Source organism: Selaginella moellendorffii, unplaced genomic scaffold (genome assembly GCF_000143415.4).
Source record: "Selaginella moellendorffii unplaced genomic scaffold, v1.0 SELMOscaffold_13, whole genome shotgun sequence".
Taxonomy (NCBI): domain Eukaryota; kingdom Viridiplantae; phylum Streptophyta; class Lycopodiopsida; order Selaginellales; family Selaginellaceae; genus Selaginella; species Selaginella moellendorffii.
Window position 1 is genome coordinate 2571334 of NW_003314274.1, and position 6668 is coordinate 2578001.

The 6668-nt window shown below is 41.0% G+C and overlaps 1 pseudogene; it reads left to right on the forward strand.

Annotated features, from left to right (window-relative positions):
• Window positions 1-2492: 2492 nt before the first annotated feature.
• On the forward strand, window positions 2493-4672 carry LOC9646392 (annotated as a pseudogene).
• The last annotated feature ends 1996 nt before the right edge of the window (window positions 4673-6668 follow it).

Here is a 6668-nt window from a genome sequence, read left to right on the forward strand (position 1 = left end):
TCCCATTATTAACCCATAACTAAAAAAAAAACATTCTAAAATTGAGCAGTACCTCCTACAATCGCACGGGGCACTTGGCTGGAAGTCTGTGTCTGAACGCTTGGATCTGGCCATAAATAAGGTTTAAAAAGCAAAAATGCCAAGTGCCAATACCTGCTAAAATAGCAAAGGAACTTTAAAAATGTAACGGCTGTTTGAAGCCTTCTTGTACATCTATTCCTCAAGCTGTAAAGCATTGTATTGGAATAGACAAAGTACCTGAAGCACTAAGATGTGTAAGGCGCTCAGATCCTAGAAAGAAAAGTGATTAAATTTTGCCTTATCAAGATAAACACAAACCTAGTTCACTACTCTCTCCACGCATCTCTAAATCACCTAGAACTGGGTGCTGCTGCAAAGAAACATCATCTGGCAATGGCTGGTAATTGTAATCTACATGGTCTTGGGACCCCACATTAAAATCGCTAGCTGCCGCTGCCATCGGAGAGAGAGATCTTGAATGAAGCAATTGATCAAGTTTGGGTTAATCACAGCCGTTGGCCCAAAGCCTTGCTTAATTTTTGCCATGTCACTGGCATTTTCGCTTGACAGGAGAGACGACAGGTGCAGTCATCATCAACACTTTGCATGCAACACGTGTCGCTAGTTTGGCCGCCTCCCATTGTTTTGCTGTGTTGTGGTGTTGGTAAATTTTATTCTTTTCGCTGTTTTGTCGGGATTCTGTGACTTAGTGCTATCAGGGAGAGCCAGGACTGTAAATCCCTGTTTTGTAAGATTTTGTATACTTGGCTGTCTATGTGTTGTCGGCAGATTGGACATTCATCCTTTGATCCTTTGATAACCTGGAGAAAATGAAGAGAACGATGAGCAAAGTTCAAAGCCGAGAGAGAAAAGAGAGATTTTTACCTTCAGGATACACTGCACTCAAAAGGTATGGCTGCGGTCCAGTTTGGGTGGCTCTACACAGTGCTCTGGACAAAGAACAGGAAGAAACGAAGTAAGCTTGGATTGTTACAACAATTTGCGAGAGTGGGGCTTACTGAGACAGATGCAGCAAATGATGTTGTTGTGTGGCGGTGCGAGGTTGAAAACTTCATTGAGATCCAGCCCCATCATCTTCTCTTTGATTGACAGAGATGGAGGTTGATCATGGTGTTCTTCCGGTATGCGCGAGTTGGAAGAGCTCTCGCTGTGATGCGGGCTGGCGAATGGACTCTCGGGAAGGTTGTGTCCATTCCCATCAGTGCTGCTAGAAGTTTCCAAAGTGAGTAATCAAGTTCTATCATATGACTGTGACATAAGCATCATCGGGAAGTGGATGAAGAGCTTCACTCTCATCGCCACCTTCGCCCTCCAGCACGTCCATGACGAATCCGAAGGGATTGCTTGACTGGACCTATCATTATCTGCCCTATCATTTTGAAAACTTAGTGCCAGAGAAGATCCAAACAAAAAAAATCCAACCTTCCAGTGTTAGCACGGCTTCATTCATCCCATTCCCATGGCTGCCGCTACTGCTACCGCCACTGTTGTTATGCTCCATGATTCGTAGAGTTCCAGGAACCTCGGGGGAGTCCAAGCTAACGTGAACTCCATTGAGGTTGGTCGTGGAAGCGGTGCTGTTTAGCTTCCTGTCTTGCTCGTCGAGCAGTAGTAACTTTGCAGTTGTCACAGCCTCCGCAGCCTCTACCTCGGCAGCACGGTCTCGGAGCGAATCTTGTAGATGCGATTGCAGATGTAGATGTTGTCAGGCTTCATGTCCAGGTGAGCAAGGCTGTGCCGAGTGAATGTGCTTCAAAGCGTTTAAGAGCTTAAATCGCCTTGTCCCATTTCCTGACAGTGGAGTAAGAGTGAAGATCATACAAATTCTACGCACCACAAATACCTTGATTTAATGGAACTCCTCATGAAGAGCCAAAAGTGGAGATACATCGTGTATGAGAATACCAAAGTTATGAAAGAAGAATGACAAATAACAACTTGCGATGGGGTTCTCAGGAGCAAAGACACTTCTCAGGAGCAAAGACACCAGCGTTGACACAGCGCCTCCGATTTGGATCGCAAATCGGCAGCAGCGGCAGGGCTCTCTCGCCATCTCATAAACCCTAGAAAAACATACAAAACAAAACCAATTCACTTGACAGGCCACGACAGTCATGTGGCACACGTCGCCGGGCCTTCCTCTCTTGCAACACACGGTTTGGCCGCCTCCCATTCGCCGGGAGCAAACATCAGCGCGATTATTCTCTAACACGTGGTTAAAGAAATAACCCCTTTACAGTTACCCCCCCCATCGGACGGCTGCGATTGGCTGGATCTGGCGGCCCACAAAGTTCGGCATTTGCTCCTTATAGTAGTAGATAGTGGGGGCTTCATCCATGGCAGATTATGTGCAAATATTTGCTGGCACACATGCGTAATCTCAGCAAAACTTAAACTCATGACAAAATTCACGGTAAAGTGGAAAAATAATAGTTGTTATTTCTGAGCCCATGAATGAGCTTTTGGAGGTGCTTGTATGTTTTACAGCCTTTACTCACTTCTGCGCTGGCACTATCCATCAATTCAGCAGCTCGGAATTTGCACATAAAAGAGGTCGTTGGACACAAATTTTGTGGGGACTTTTATCGCTCACGGATTGCCTCGCCAAGCAAGCTAGCAGATGCTTTCTTCACAAGGCATTGCAAGGAATGAGCTTTTTACACTCTGCAGGAAGGAATCAAACTATTCAACCAGAAGCTTGCAAGGGTATTGATTTCATTGTAAAAGCCAAGAAAGTGGAGAAAATTCCTGAAAAGGTTGTCAAGTTCCTCCTGAGTACCATAGGTCTCACAAAGGCCTGATCGGGGATTATCTGGGTGAAAAAGAGGAGTTTGGGCTATTACAGATGTCTAAAGCTGAGACATTGATGATGGAAAGGATCTTCCTGAAGAGTTTATGGGAGGATTATATGACCGTATAGTGAACAAAGAAAGTAAAATGAAAGTGGATAATGTTATTCCGGTCACAAAACCCAGCTGGGGAGGACAATAATTTCCTGCTGGGATTGACAACATCATGAACATAGTTATCCAAAAGCCTAAAGAAGAGAAGCTGTTTAGGTCCAGTGAAGACGCGATTTGTTATATGCAAGATCAACTCAAAGAAAAGCTGCGAAACCAGAGTAAGCTTCATAGTTTCCTTATTGTTTTGATAGCATTGCCTTCATTTTCTACTAGATCTGCATACTATGCTGCGACAGACGTGGAAATTGTTAAGCCAAGTTTCATGGGGACCCATGCTTGCGGGGCCTAGTGTCCCACAAGGGTTGCGACGAGGTTGTGACTTCACCGCGCCTGGAAGGGTTCAGGCATGCGACACATATCACTGCAGTGATGTGCATGCAAATACAGCGGGATGCTTTTGTGACTTCTCTTGCAAAGTTTACATCGCTACATTCTCCTGTGGATGTCAAGCAGAAAAACGTGAATGCTATCAAGGTAAATTTAGTGTGATGACATATGGTGCTTACCCTGACCAAATATTGCAAATGAATAAGGAAATTATTTGCAGCACGCATGGGAGCATGTACTTACATGCGTTTCACGATTGATCATCTTTATCTCATTGGCGGCTCTTCATGATGCTACTTTCTTTTCAAACGATCTAGAAAAGACTAAGCTATCAACTGCTCCAAAAAGAAAAGGAAGATTGTGTTTGCTGCTCTAGCTGCACGTTGAGGACCATATGACAGTACTGGTGGCAGGCAGAGCCCAGTACCTGGTGCAGTCACTGCAGAGCAAATGAGTAATCTCTTTTCAAATCTCATTTTGCTCGGTCAAATTGATTCGAACGAAGCTAACAAAATTTTTACTCGAAGTCAAGCCTTAAGTAGTGAAGGAAATGTGGACTTTGTAAAAGCATTGTGCAAAGTGTCCATGGATGAACTGCGATCTCCTACTGATCCACAAGTGTTCAGTCTCACCAAATTTTTGGAAATCTCATAAGTGATTTGATTGTGACGTATTCACTCGCTTGTTGTATAGGCACTTCGATCAGGCTGGTCTGGAGGAGGATGTGGAATACATTGTCTGACTATTTTGTTACTGTCGGGTGTTCAAGCAATTTCTCAGTTGCTATGTATACCATGGACTCTCTCTGGCAGTTAGCGGATCGTGACGAGCTTGCAAATTACAACTTCCAGAGTCAGTTTATGTGGCCTTTTGTCATCATCATGCAGAGAAGTGCCTCTGTTGAAATACAAGAATTTATCATCCGTTGTGTCTCTCAAATGGTGTGCAACGTGAGATCTGGCTTGAAAATTACGTTTATAGTAACAAAGTTTTCAGAGTCAAGGTATTGTCTGATAGTGGCGGTGACAGATAGAGATAGTGCCATTGTCCATCTTGTGTTTGAAACGGGAGAAGGTTGTCAGAGATACTTTCAACACATTACTGAAACCGAGAGCACAATATTCAGAGCACAATATTATATATGCCTTCTTGTGAACAAGTTTAATGACGATATCAGCCTCAACGCTCTCACATTTCTGCGTTTTTGCGCCTTAAAGCTTGGTGAAGGAGAGCTTCGCTCTGTTTGGTTGGTTGGCCAGGAAGTGTATGAGAAAAGTAGTCTTTATTTGGTGACCAAAGATGCATTCTACACTGAAATTCCAAAGGAGCTTCCATACTGATATCTAGATTGAGTAATAAAAGTGCATATGTATCCTCAAGTCGGAGCTACAGACAGAAATGTAAGGCAGATCAGTAGACTGGGTTACATCCTTCTCACTCTGTGTTCTTAAAATTTTTTCTAAAATTATACAAAATTGTTTTGAATCAAGAAGACTGTTTTGTGCCACTCACTCATTCCAGAGATAATAGTAAAGTAAAAGGTTTTGAGCATAAGGGCCTTCTAATTTTCTCTTTAATCAACTATTTAAATATAAATTTAAGCTGAATTTTATATTTATAATATAACTCTGTGTTCTTTAAAAAAAATTTCTAAAATATTAGAGATTATTTTGAATCAATAGAGGTTTAACAACATCTCAGTGACCAAACATGTGCTTTAAAGTTTTTGAGCCAAGTTTGATTATATTACAAATGATGAGAATAGGAATGCATAAAAGTCAGTCACTCTTATGGGAGCATACAAAATATTATGTTTATTTATAGAAATATTTTATTCCAGTGACAATAGTAAAGTAAAGGGTTTTGAGTAAAAGGGCATTTCTAATTTTTTCTTTAATCAGATATTTAAATATAAATTTATGTTGAGTTATATATATTTATAAAATTATTGAAAAAACATTGAATCAAGTAAAATTTTCAAATACTGTATTTATGCTGAAAATGCCATTTCTTGAAACCCTTTAACACTTTCAGGGGTGTTAACAGATTTTAGATTTTGCAGATGGGTACAAAGAGTCGAACTCTAAAGTAAAGTTTTATATGTGAGGATCAAAGGTGTAACAGTACCATTTAAATGGTACTAGATTTTAATGTGAATATGGCCTCTCACTCAATGATAACACCATAGACCATAAAAGTTCTCTTGCAAATTTTTAATTAAATGCTCTGCTCTGAGACAAAATTAAAGAAAGAGGATGTAACTAATATTAACTATATTAAGTTGAAGTGAGTTGTATTTGGATCCTGAGCCAGGATGATCCTTGGGCGATCATAGTAAATTAAGAACTCTAAGCAAATGATATATATATTAGGTACCTGTCGTGGTTTCCAATAGCTGTCATGTAAGGGATCCTGGAAGCCACAGACTCGATCATCTCAAGTGATCCCATTCGCCAGTGGCATAACTTATATTACCCATGTAGAATTTGGAGTCCAAAGTCTGGTTGGCAAGAGAATCTATCACTTGCAATGCTCCAGGCTGCAATATATACTTGCTAAGGTAGAATTTCCAAATGTCTGTATTTACTTGTCTATAGTGTTCCAAGCTGTTGTCTCGTTTGGCCCTCTGAAAATGATGAAGCTTGCACTGTTTGATCCATTGCCTGGAGGAGTGATAAAATACTTGAGTTGCTCTAGCCAACTTTCTCACTAGGATTTAATCAAGCATAGGCTAATGTTGCTGAAACCCATGTAGTTTTTGTACCTTCCATATCTGTAAGAGAACTCTTGCCATGTCATTGTTGTGGGATACATATATCCAGGAGTGTGCTCTGTAGCTGATGACTCTAAACAAATTACCCAAAATAAAAGTTGAAAAAAGAATAATGTTAACCTTTAGCACATATATCTTCCTTTTGGAAAGTTGTGAGATAGTGGGGCTTTGACCATCATACTCAACGCTCTGAGTAGCATTATCGTTGCTGATCGAAGTTACCACCATCTTGAGTTAAAAAATTAGTAAAGTAACGAAAAGATCTATAAGATGCCAGAGGAGTCCATGAGAGAGCCTCAGGACTCATAAACAAAAGCGGCAGGGCAATCTTGAGAATGCCCCTCGGGAGTTACAAGCCCACTGCAATTGCTGAGGAACTTGCACTGGAAGAAATCAAAATCACAGAAACATGAGAAATAGAAACACAAGAATTGCGAGCAACATTCTCTCATACAACTGAATAAGTTACTGGTTTCCACTTCTTACCTTTTCAAATGAATGCAAATTAAATCACAAACCTCATTGATCCTCATTTTGACCTCATTTACTTCACTTTACCTGCT